The following is a 13775-nucleotide window of genomic DNA, read 5'->3' on the forward strand; positions in this document are numbered from 1 at the left end:
TGACCCTACCATATAATGCACACCATGAATCTGTTTACTCCAATTATGCAGAACCCAGTGTTCCTTGGATAGTGAGAGAATTCACTACGCAACAACTTTCCACACAACCTTCAGTAGTGCAGATCCATGGCATCCAATCTTCTCTGCTTACCAGTGAACAACAGTCGCATATAAAGCATCCAAGTTCACAAACATTTGTACAACCCAACAGCCATCAGTCATCAGTGCACTTAAAACCAGAACACCCCGACATGCATTTCCATTCAGTGCAACCTGGTATAAGTAATAATATGCAACATGCCTACAACTTACCAACATCATTACCTCTGCAACACAGCAATTATGAACAACTGAACAACCGACAACAACCCCCTTTGCAACAACATTCCTATGCACATTCTGTGCAACCTGGATCACAACAAATGTTCATGTCTGAGATGACCAAATTCCCAGTGAAGAAAGACATTTTGAAATTAAGATTATCAAAGTTTATGGACATTCCCGGAACATTTGTTAGTTGGAAGACTACATTCCAGAGTGTTCTTAAGGAACTTGAAGTATCTCCTCTCGAAGAACTAGACTTGTTACAGCAGTATTTAGGACCTGAATCGTTGGTCATTTTTAGTGCTTTATATATATATGCAAGTTAGTACAATCGACGTTTAAACATGTAGACCTATATATTAAAAAAGGCATTTAATTTACGGGTTTTTTTTATGTAAAGGATATTATTTCAAAACTGATCACGGACTGTACTGTTTATTACTACATACCGAGTATTTCATAAATCGATATTGTCGAATCAAACCGTGACTGCACAAAGTATCGGCATCGTAACAATCTCATTTGCTCTAGGCTCAACATTTCTTCTTTTTAAATATTTTTTTTTTAGAAGAATACAATCATGTCATAAACTCAAGAATTCTATTGCTATAATATCGTTTTACATGCTGCGATTATTTTTGTTGTAGAATTTTACTCTGTTGCTTTGCAACAGTGTTGCTGAATTAAATAAAAACCAAAAGCTTTAAAACGCCTTTTAATGGAGACAGTACAAACGTCACTTTTAATAAATTGCTCTATTCTATGTTGCATTATGCGATTTTTCTTGAAATTAAAAAAACTTAATTTTTTTTACTGTCGATGAAATCCTCTTGGTATGTCATATATGTGTATTAAACAGGGATTTTTTTTTGTTTCTGAAGGTTTGATGTAGAGTAAGTAATCGAAGTTGTAGCTTAATTTAAGCGTAATTTTATATAGGATATTCATCAGGATCATCATCCGATAAAAAGCTCCAGTTTTAAGTTGCCGTGCCTTATTAACGACTCGCTCAAACTGAATTGACTGAACTACGAAATCAGATAACTCACCTGAAAACATAGACATATTTATATTTACAAAAATAGTTTAAATTAACTAGAAAAAATATGGTAGAAATACATTAGTCTAATGCTCTGTTTACATCAGTGGGCTCTTGTGACGTCATAAAACCACCAAATCAAGAACGATAAGCGGGTAAGAAACGTAACAAGTGGAAAAGTTTTCACCTTTATTTTTCAGTAGAACAAAGGCCAAAAAATATTACTACCCGTAATTTACCATTCTTTCATATATAGCTTTAGGTTTAAAAAGTGAAATCCTAGTGTTAAGAATCGTTTCCTATGACCTTAAAGGTCTTCCGTTCCAGACGGAAGACCTAATAGCGATTGTACTGTTAATTATTATTTTCCCCCTTTTTCTTGTCCCCCTCGATTTCTCAGAGATGGCTGCGTGGATATTCTTGAAATTTTCAAGGATGATAGAAAACAAAAATTCCCCAAGACTTTTTTTTCCTTTTTTTTTCTTTTTTTTTTTTTTCAAATTTCCCTTCTGGTCGTCAGATATGTCCGGTTTTCTTTTTTTTCAAAAATATTTTGTCCGAGTGAGGTCTCAGAAACGGTAAAAGATTAAGACATCAAACTTATATGAGTGCTAGATCTTAAGGAGTAGACAAAACCACTTGGGTTCAGAGCGTCAACCGCCACTTCCGGTAGTCACCGGAAGTGATCAGAGAAATCGAAAATTTAAACTTGTTTTAAAAATTATAACTTATATCACATTATTGCATCTCTTTTGTAGTTTCGAAATATGATGGTCCCACCGAGAACTAAAATGTCAACTTCCGGTTATAAAGGAAAAAATTCATAATTTGATTCTTGAACTTTCCCATAAATTTCGCATATGTGCAAAGTATTTGAATTGATTTTTATATGTTAGTCACGTTATGTGAGAAAAGTCTAGATTAACTTCCGGTCGCGCGCTTTCATGTTCTGAGAATGAGAACTTATCCGAATGGGATCTCAGAAACGGTAAGAGATTTAGACACAAAACTTATATGAGTAATAGATCTTTAGGAGTAGGCAAAAACATTTTGGTTAAGAGCGTCAGCCGTCACTTCCGATTGTCACAGGAAGTGATCAAAGAAACCGAAATTTCCAATTTTTCTCTTTATAAATAAAACTTGCATCATTTCATTATATCTCTTTTACAGTTCGAGTTTCACCGGAAACAAAAAATGATAACTTCCAGTTTTGAGAAAACTACATAATTGGGGTTTTTAACTTTCCTATAAATATCGCTTATGTATAAAATTCTTGAAATGACTTTTATATATGTTATTGAGACTACAGATGTCTGGACTGACTTCAAACATTTTAGCAAAATTCACCTCAGGTCGCGTGTTTCCCTGTCCTCAAAATAAAATTGTGTTCACGCAATTGCTCAGCAACAGAAAACGACCATGTAAAACTTTCAGGATTGATTGTCAGTCATCAGTTTATTTACTTCATGTGAAAGTCGTTACCGTCACTTCCGTTCCTGACAAAAAGCGATGCAAAAAAGTGAATTTTTCAAGTTTTTTCTCTCATAGAAATGTTTGGGTAATGCAGATGTTAGATAGACCATGACCAGGCGAATTATTTTCACCGGAAGTGAGGGCAGGAAAACCGGAAGTTGTCTCAAACATGAGTAGTTTTTCATGGAAACTTTAAGGGATGATCGGTTGTGGATAATTTAGATGTATAATGACCTTTTAATTCATTTGGAGCACTTCCAGTCATGACAAAAGTAGCTAAATAAAACAGGAAAGTAATTCAAAAATAAAGATATTTTATTTTGCATCTTTATTAACATATCCTTGGAAGGTTTGAGGTAACCTCTATTAATCATTTAGCGTTATCTAATGTATACTATTGTTTTGAGGAGTCAAGAAAACGGAAGATTCTAGTTAAGTATCTTCTTAAGGTCTTTCCTTTCCAACGAAAGATATTCCACTGATTCTGTTATTTCTTTACCACTGTTATTATCATTATTTTTTTCTTACCGATTTTGTGCAGAGGATTTCTCGAGAACGCCTCAATCGCGTTTTTTTTTTAAATTTTGCCGTCGAAACTTCCGGTCGCGAGATACGGCCAATTTTCTATTATTAAAGTGGCATTTTGTCCGCCAGTGTTCTTAAAATTTGTTTGAGATTGAGTATTGAAACTTTCAGGGATAATGGATTGTGACTGGTAGATGTGAATTTCCTGTTTAGTTTTTGTTGCCATGATGTCCGTTATCCACCGAAAGTCGTTAAAAATATGCAAATTTTTGTTTTTTCTTTTGAAATGTTTTAATAGAGGCAAATAGACTGTTTCCAGTCATATTATTTCCACCGGAAGTTATTTTTTCCAAACCGGAAGTAGTCGAAAAATGAGCATTTTCCTCGAAACTTTGAGGGATGACTTCTTCAAACTCAGCGAGGAGTTAAAAGTCATCTTGAGTACTTCCCCGGTCATACCTGAAGTGAATGAAAAAGACCAGAAGTTGTTGAAATTGATAGATTTCAATCTTTAGTGTTGCTAACCTTGAAGAATTGATATGAATATTTTTTCATTTAAAGTTGTTTCACATTCTTTTATTAATCAAACTTTCCCAATCAGAATCTTATCAGAAATCTATCGGAAGACCTACTCGTTGCTCGCAACGAGATCTCTTCTAGTTTTATTATTTTCATGAAACCTTCAGGTCTGATAGAACGTCAACAAATCTAGATATCTATAATTTTTTTTATTTTGATGGCTCACTTCCGGTTTTGGAGGGTCACTTTGTCAAAGCGTTTTCTCAAAAACCATTGAATATAGAAGCACGATATTTTCAGCGATGATGGAGCAACATATGGTGAAGTAAATTTTGTATTTCATTAGCACCGGAAGTATGAAATGCCGGCACTCGTTATGGACCGAAAAAAGTCACTTTTTCTTCAGTATCTCTTTACCTGTAAATATTTTGCTAAAACACATAGAAAAAAAGTAGTTCAGAATTACAGGATCTCTCCATCGATATCATCGTAAAGGGACTGGCCCCTAAAAGAAGGGGATTAGAGGTGCCGAAAGTTTTTTTCTTAATATCTCAAAAAGTATTGAGAATTTTTAATACATCAAAGAAGCAACAGTGTTCAAAATGACAAGTAGGAGCTAGTGAGACCGAAAAAATCGTCGAATGACGTCACTTCAGGCCAAACAGCAAGTAGTCAAAAATTGCTTATTTTCACAGATATTGGCATGGAATTGAATTAGTAATGCCACAGAGGACGTCCAACCGTATTTTCCAACAAGTATCGTCACTTTCGTTCCCTTCCAGTTCAACCGGACGTGGCCAGAAATTACCTATTTTTGCGGATATTGACATAAAATTGAATGATTAACACCACCCAAGACTGAAAATCTCATTTTCTGTGGGTTGGCGTGACGTCCGATCAAGCCGGAAGTAGTCTTGAATTGCTTAATATCAGTAGATCTCAATCATACAATATACAATATACAATATACAAAAGACAGCATGGCTTTGCTGGTCTTGAGAAGTAGATTTTCTCTATGCATTCCTATCTAAAAATTTTGATCGCCCATTATGGCCTCACCCTATCCCGGGGGCATGATTTGAACGAAATTGAATCTACATTGTAGATTCTAAACTACCGGACGATATGAATATGACCAATCATGGCTTTGCTTTGAGAAGAAGATTTTAAAGAATTTCCCTATTTCTTCTATGTGAAGCTTATCGCTTATTGTGGCTCAAACCTACCCCTGGGGGTCATGATTTTAAGCAACTTAAATCTATACTACCTGATGATGTTTCCACAAAAGTTTCATCTTTTCTGGCCCAGTGGCTCTTGAGAAAAAGATTTTTTAAAAGATGCCATTTATTCTTCACTTGTTCGTATACCCCCCCTTTCAGAAGAAGGCTTCGCCCTTCATTTGAACAAAGTTGAATTTACCCAATGATACTTTGTGGCAAGTTTGGTTGAAATTGGCCCAGAGGTTCTAGAGAAGACGAAACTGTAAAAAGTGTACAACGACATATAATTAACGGACAAATTTGAATCAGATAAGTTCACTAAAGCGTTCGGATCAGGTGAGCTAAAAATGAATCCCACCATATGACATGCCTAAACAAAGAGTTTGCTAAAATTTCAATCATCTGCGATGAGTAGTTTACTGAGAAAACTGCGGTGGGAAGGATGACTGCAAGTAACGCCGAATTTTGGGTCTTTTCCGGTCGCTTCTGTTCCTTTTATATCTTAATCTTATTTCATTTTTATATATTAATGAAAGAATCCTGTTCATTTGAAACCAAATTTAAATGTTAAAAATGATTTTAGACTGTGATACAATAAAATGACTCTATGTTTTCTCTCCTTACTCTTTCCAAATATAGAGAATTTACACTTACCTGCTCTCGGTTGAACATAAAGTATGCATGAGAGGTGGAGCTAACATTATAAGAATGAGTCTAAAATTAGATAAATAACAATGACATGTATTAAAAAAATAAGAAATCACTCCTCCCCATTCCCTCTTTATTCTGTATGGCATAAATACACTGTTTACAGGGTTTCAAAGCGAAATTAACAACATGAACACGTCCATGTAAGTAACAAATCTTTCAAATCAATGCCTAACAATCTAATGTGTTCGATCACAGTGTCCTCGTTAGCACAAAACATGCTACTTTACAAGTCACGTGACGGAATTTAGTATTCACAGTGTTACTTGATGTAAGATTGATTGATTGTTTGTTGTTTAAATGTCCCATTCGAGAATTTTTCACTCATAAAGAGACGTCAACATATACCGGTGAAGGCCTTCAAATTTTGACCTTTACTCGGCACTCAGGGCCATTAAGCAGTGAGGGATCTTTATCGTGCCAACGCCTGCCGTGACACGGGGCCTTGGTTTTTTAAGGTCTCATCCGAAGGACCCGCAACTTTCACTTCAAAATGCCGAGCGCATGGCGAAGGAACAGTTGCTACCCATTTTTTTTCGACTTAGGTCAGTCGACGCCAAGATTCGAACTCACGACCTCCCGATCACGGAGAGAGCGCGCTACAAACTCCTGATGGAATAAACCACATGGTGAATTATAATATTCAACATTTTACAGCCTTTGGTTACAATAGAAGAGCGAACGTAAGTTAAAGCATTTTTTTCTCGTTTAAACCATGAGCGCATGTTTGTCTATTAATACATGTATCCGTTTGACACAACATTAGTAATGCAAATTTACAACTGTTAAAAGGACAACAATAGACAAACATGCGCTGACCATATATAAAGCCAGTAAAAAAAAGGGGCGCCCTCATTATCGTAAGGAGATTCAAGAAATTGTGATGAAAACAGATTCGTACTTCGTAAATACTGCTTTTTAAAAATGTATTTACGTAAAGTTGTAGATTAGATGTTGACCATGTCTACAATTAAAAGAACAAGATGTGTTTGTGAAACACTGATGCCCCCGTATGGCAGCTTATGGCGAAGGTTAAAGTTTCTTCAAATGCAAGTCAAAATCCAGGCCAAAAGATAAAAAATGTTGATACCCAAAGAAAGGTCTTTTCTCGAGGAATACACCTGTGAAATTTGAAAGACCTAGATACAACTGTTCAAAGGTTATGGCGAAGGTTAAAGTTTTTTAAATAAAAGTCAAGGTCAAGGTCAAAGTGGTTGGTATCCAAAGGAAGATCTTGTCACAAGGATTACATATGTGAAGTATGAAAGCCCTAGCACCAACCATTCAAAAGTTATGGCTAAGGTTAAAGTTTTTCAAAAGTAGGTCAAACTCCTAGGTCAAGGTCAAAGGGTCAAAGTGGTTGATATCCAGAGGAAGGTCTTGTCACAAGGAATACACATGTGAAGTTTGAAACCCTAAGCACCAACTGTTCAAAAGTTATGGCCAAGGTTAAAGTTTTTCAAAAGTAGGTCAAACTCCAAGGTCAAGGTCAAAAGGTCAAAGTTGTTGGTATCCAAAGGAAGGCCTTGTCACAAAGAATACACATGTGAAGTTTGAAACCCCAAGCACCAACTGTTCAGAAGTTATGGCCAAGGTTAAAGTCTCATAAAATTTTGCAAAAGTGGGTCAAACTCCAAGGTCAAAAGGTCGAATATGATGGTACCCAAAGAAAGGTCTTGTCACAAGGAATACACATGTGAAATATGAAAGTCATAGCTCCAACCAATCAAAAGTTATGGGCAAGGTTAAAGTTGACAACAGACAGACAGACAAACAGACAAACAGATAAACAGACAAACAGACAGACAGGACAAAAACAATATACCCCCGGGATCTTTCGATCCGGGGGCATAATAAAAATGCTTGTTTTGAAAGTTTATCTTATCGCAAATTTCGCATGTCCTTAGGTGGAGTTATCCTTTGGTACGAACAGACGCAGGGGTAAACAGGAATTTGACATTGGATTCGTACAACAGACCCATGGGCAACATCGCTCACCTGAGCACGACTAGGAAAAAGCAGAAATCAGTTCAGTAAGGATGTAATTTGCTATTTTAGGAATGACTCTAATTCTTGGCCAAATTATTCGAGTATAACCTGGTTAGGGTCAGTTTACGCTTTATAATCCGCGAAGCGGATTATAAAACAGCGTAAACTGACCCAAACCAGGTTATACTCGAATAATTTGGCCAAGAATTAGAGTCATTCCTTATAATTTAATTTTAAAATCATTAAATAACTATGGGTTTAAAATTTCGTTGCTTTTTATTAGTTAAAATTTGCCGCTGAATAATACAACCGTAGTAACGGAAGTAACGGAAGTGATGGGAAGCGAGGGGAGACAAAAACTGATACATAGGCCTATCAGCCATGTTTTTTGTTTACATGTGGTAAGATCGAATTATTGTTTGAAGTTAAGGTACATTTATTAAATCTGGAATTTTCCATGAATCCCGAGGACTGGAAATGAGAGGATTGTATGGATACAGATGATTCAGCTGGTTGTCAGGGGTGTGTGTCCCCATACCAAACCAGGTTATACAGAAATAATTTGTGTTCCTTTTTGGATATTAACCAATCAGAGGCTAGAATACAAACAAAATTAAATTATTTTTTTTTGAAATGAATTAAACTAACATGAAAATTCTTAAAATTCAATGACAAAGACATTCTTCATAACATCACGTCGAACATCTGGCCGTCACGGTAGCTCAGTTGGTAAAGTGCTCACTCCGTGATCGGAAGGTCGTGTGTTCGAATCACGGCCGCGACTGACCAAAGTCAATAAACCAGAAGTCTCTGATGAGACTGTAGCTCTACTGGTTTGTACTAATAACAAAGGAAAAGAAAAGTAGCACTTGCACTTGAACAGCAAAAAATAGAGTAATGATCCTCGGTTTTGTCTCTTTTTGAAGCAAGATTTATTGCAATCAGACTAAAACTGTAGGAAGAGTAACCTTTTAAAAGATTTTTATAGAAATTTTGATTTTAGTAACCATGGCAACGTTATTTATCAAAATTAAAAAAAAACAAACTGATACAGACAATTATGTATCTCAGTGTAGTCTATTTGCATGCCAAGTTACATTGAAATTAAAGCAAAACTATAGAAGGAGTAGCATTTTGAATGTATTCCACAGAAAGGATGACTGCACTTAAGGACATGCGGAATTTGCGACAAAATAAACTTTCAAAACAAGCATTTTTCTTTTAATTGCAAGAATGGTCAACATCCAATCTACAACTTCATGTAATTACGCTTCATAAAAGTGTGTATTTACGAAGTTCGTATCTGTTTTCAAAGGCAGGGGTCATCACAATTTCTTGAATCTCCGTTCGATAATGAGGACGCCCACTTTTTTACTGACTTTATACATAGTCAGCGCATGTTTGTCTATTGTTCTATGTTTAACAGTAGTTGTATATTTGCATAAATAATAATGTGTCAAAAGGAGATTAATAGACAAACATGCGCTCATGGTTAAAAAAACTGCTTCTTCTTACATTCGCTCCCTGTGTTGTAACCAGGGATTGTGACATGTTGAATATTATAATTCACCACGTGATTTCTTACCTCAGGTAACTTTGTGAATACTAAATTCCGCCATGTGACTTGTAAGGAAGCATGTTTTGTGCTAACTAGGACATTGTGTTCAAACACGTTAAGTCATCTGGCATTGATATAAAATCTGCTTTAATTACATTGACATGCTCATATTGTTAATTTCGTTTGAAACCTTTGTCAGAAGTGTATTTGTGCCATACAGAATGGAGAGGGAGATTGGAAAGAGTGATCACGTTCGCTTTTCCAAACATGTCATTGTTATTTATGTAGTCTAATTTTAGAGCAATTCTTACAATGTTAGCTCCACCTTTCATGCATATCTAATGTTCAACCAAGGGCAGGTAAGTGTAAATTCACAATATTTGGAAAGCAGTAAGGACAAAAAACATTGAATCATTTTATTGTATCACAGTCTAAAATCATTTTAAGATTTGAATGTGGTTCCAAATTGACAGTATTCTTTCATAAACACACAAAAGTGAGATAAGGTTTAGATATAAAAGCAACAGAAGCAACCGAAAAAGACCCAAAACAGGCGTTAAGTGCAGTCATCCTTTGTATTTTAATTAACCATGACAACACTTCACCAATATCAACAAAAGGCCCATGGGCCACATCGCTCATCTGAGCTCTGTGGCTAGGAATAAAGCAAAAATCAGTTCAGTATTGAAAAGCTTTGATGCACGAGTTGTCCTGAAGTACCCCTAAAAAGGGGGGTTTGATTTTAACAAAATTGAATCTACACTAACTAGAGATGCTTACATATTTCTATGACTAACTTTGACTTTTTCCCTACAAGTTTGAACTTTCATTATGGTCTCACCCTACCCCCAGGGGTCATGATTTGAACAAATCTGAATCTACACTATCTGAGGATGCTTCCGCATGAATATGACCAATCAAATGTTTGCTGTTCTTGAGAAGAAAATTTAAAAAAAGAATTCCTATGTATTCCTATGCAGAACTTTAATCATCAATTGTGGCCCCACCCTATCCACATGGGGTCGTGATTTTTATCAAACATGAATCTACAGTACCTCAGGATACTTCTGAATAGTTAATAACCAATTAGGGCTTTGCTGTTTTTGAGAAGTTTTCCTATATATTTCCATGTAAAAATTTGATCGTCCATTGCGGCCCCACCCTACCCTTGGGGGTCATGATTTGAACAAACTTAAATGTACACCACCTGAGGATGCCTCCACATATAAGAGGCCCAAGGCCTTAACGGTCACCTGAGTACAATACAGCAATTTAGAGGATCCACAAATTGATAAATGAAGCTTTGTTGCCCAAAAGCAAAAAATTAGTAAGATTAGCATCAACAAAATAATTGGTCTAGTATCTATCTGCCGCCCATTTATCACTATTACCATGCAGACTATTAACAAAATGTCTATTTTTAACATCATATTATTACTTCTCACATTGGCCTCTCTTCGTCTTTGAAGAACATTTAAAAAGATAAGTTATTTTTGTCTCATTTTTTTCATCTATTATTTCCAAGTCTACCTGATCATTAAACTATGAAAGTACTTTTTGTATTATACAATAAATATTCTTGCATAATTCTCTTATTCTATTAACCTTTCAAATACATTTTTTACAGTGATTAATTATCAAAAGTGAATGACAAAGGGGAATAACTTTCCACCTCAGCAGAATACAAGTTAATAGAGTCCTGGCCAGGACCAGAACACTTGACTTAATGGTCCAGGTGTTCAAAATCCTGGTAAAAATACCCTTGCATATTAAAACTTTTACTCTGTTTGCCTCGAATATGCCCAGAAGCATAGAAGATTTTCAAAGAAAATGCATTTTCACTATATTATTAAATAAATAAAGCCCCATCTTTACATGAGAACATCTGACCCATTGGCCATGAACTCACAATTCTGGAAGAAGCACCCTTGCTCATCATAACTATACACTTGTTTATTTGCTTTATAACCAGTAGTAGAATAAATATTTTGAAAGAAATTATGCATTTTCATTATAAATCAATAGAGCCCCCCCCCCCCCTTTCACTAGAATCGCTGACCCTGGGGACATGAATTTCACAATTTTGGAGAGAGGCATTCTTCCTTATCATAACCATGCACTAAGTTAGTTTGAAAAATACCCAGGAGCAGAGAAGATTTTGAAAGGAATTATTCATTTTCCTTAACACAAGAACCCATGGCCCAGGGGCCATCAAAATCATGATTTCTGAGGAGGCAGCTATGCTCATCATAACTATGTATTTAGTTTATTTAATATCCAGGAGCAGAGAAGATTTTCAAAGAATTAATGCATTTTCACTATATATATATACATATACATATATATATATATATATATATATATATATATATATATATATATATATATATATATATATATATCAATAGAGCCCTGCTCAAAACAAGAACCCCTGACCCTGGGGCCATGAAATTCACAATTTTGGAAGAAGCACTCTTGCTCATCATAAATATGTACTTAATTAGTTTATTTAATACCCAAACACAGAGAAGATTTTCAAAGAATTAATGCATTGCACTATATAATCAATAGAGTCCCGCCCTAACACCAGGACCCCTGACCCTGGGGCCATGAAATGCACAATTTTGAAATTCATAATTTTTGTTTCCCTTCACCCATAGATGCTATATGCCAAATTTGGTTAAAATTTGGTGAAGCGGTTTCAGAGAATACGCTAAAAATGTTCAAATGTTTACGCACGATGAAAACGGATAGCAATAGATCACCTGAATGACTCAGAAGACCTAAAAAAATTAACCAATCAAGGCCTTGCTGTTCATGAGAAGATGAGAAACTTTAATCGTACATTGTGGCCCCACCCTACCCCCGTGGGTCATATTTTTGAATTAAATCTACACCACCTGAGGATGCTTCCATATAAAAATGACGAATCATGGCGTTGCTGTTCTTGAGAAGATCTTTAAAATAAATTGTTTCCTATATACTCCTGGGTAAAACTTTGATAGTCCATTGTGGCCCAACCCTACCCCAGGGGGTCATGATTTGAACAAACTTGAATCTACACTACCTGAGGATGCTTCCATATAAATATGACCAATCATCAATTTGCTTTCTTGAGAAGATTTTTAAAGATTTTCCTATACATCCCTTTGTAAAACTTTGATCGTCCATTGTGGCCCCACCCTACCACCGGGGGTCATGATTTGAACAAATTTGAATCTACACTACCTGAGGATGATTCCATATAAGTTTCATCTTTCCTGACTCAGTGGTTCTTGAGAACAAGATTTTTAAAAGATGCCATTAATTTTTCACTAATTTGTAATCATCTCCCCCTGGAAAAGGGCATGGCCCTTCATTTGAACAAACTTGAATCTCCTTAAACCAAGGATACTCTGTGCCATGTTTGGTTGAAATTGGCCCAGTAGTTCTGGAGAAGAAGATGAAATTGTGAGGGGTTTACAAATACAATGATAACGATGACAGACAACGGACAAATTTTGATCAGAAAAGCTCACTTGAGCCTTCAGCTCAGGTGAGCTAAAACCCATCAACAGAATAATGTATCTCAGTGTAGTCTACTTAAGAGCCAATTAATATCCAATTGTGACGTCACTCATTATTTTTCAGGAATGGAGAGTTGCAAATCATATTGAAAACAGTATTTGCTATGTTCAAATTCTCCTTCGGGGCCTCAGCTCCATTACTTTTAAGGAATGGAGCGCTACTCGCACATAAACCCTAATGCAATATTGAAATCAGTCCAAAACTATAGGAGTAGTGTTTTAAAGGAATTTCACAAAAATTTCTATTTTTAGTAACCATGGCAACATCGTTAAAAACAAAATCTAAAACCGATGCATTGAATAAGGTATCTTAGTGTAGTCTACTTGTGTGCCAAGTTATATTGAAATTAGACCAAAACTCTAGGAGGAGTACAATTTTGAAAAATTGTTTACAGACAGATGGACGGACACCTTACTATCGCATAAGCTCGTCTCTGACCAGTAGAGCTAAAAATAGGTAGCAAATATTCCTTCGCCAAGCTCTCGGCACTTTGAAGTGAAAGTTGCGGGTTCTTTGGATGAAACCTTAAAAACCGAGGCTCCGTGTCACGGCAGGCGTTGGCACGATAAAGATCCCTCACTGTTCAATGACCCTGAGTGCCGAGTAAAGGTCAAAATTTGAAGTCCCTCACCGGCATATGGTGACGTCTCTATATGAGTGAAAAATTCTCAAATGGGACGTTCAACAACATACAATCGATCAATCAATCACGGTAGGCGTTGGCACGATAAAGAACCCTCACTTCTCAATGGCCCTGAGTGCCGAGTAAGGGTCTAAGTTTGAAGCCCTCCACCGGTATATGGTGACGTCTCTATATGAGTGCAAAAATTCTTGAACGGTACGTAGAACAATA

This window comes from Saccostrea echinata, unplaced genomic scaffold (genome assembly GCF_033153115.1).
Source record: "Saccostrea echinata isolate AGI-Se365-2 ecotype Australia unplaced genomic scaffold, CSIRO_AGI_Sech_v1 ptg000003l, whole genome shotgun sequence".
Taxonomy (NCBI): Eukaryota; Metazoa; Mollusca; class Bivalvia; order Ostreida; family Ostreidae; genus Saccostrea; species Saccostrea echinata.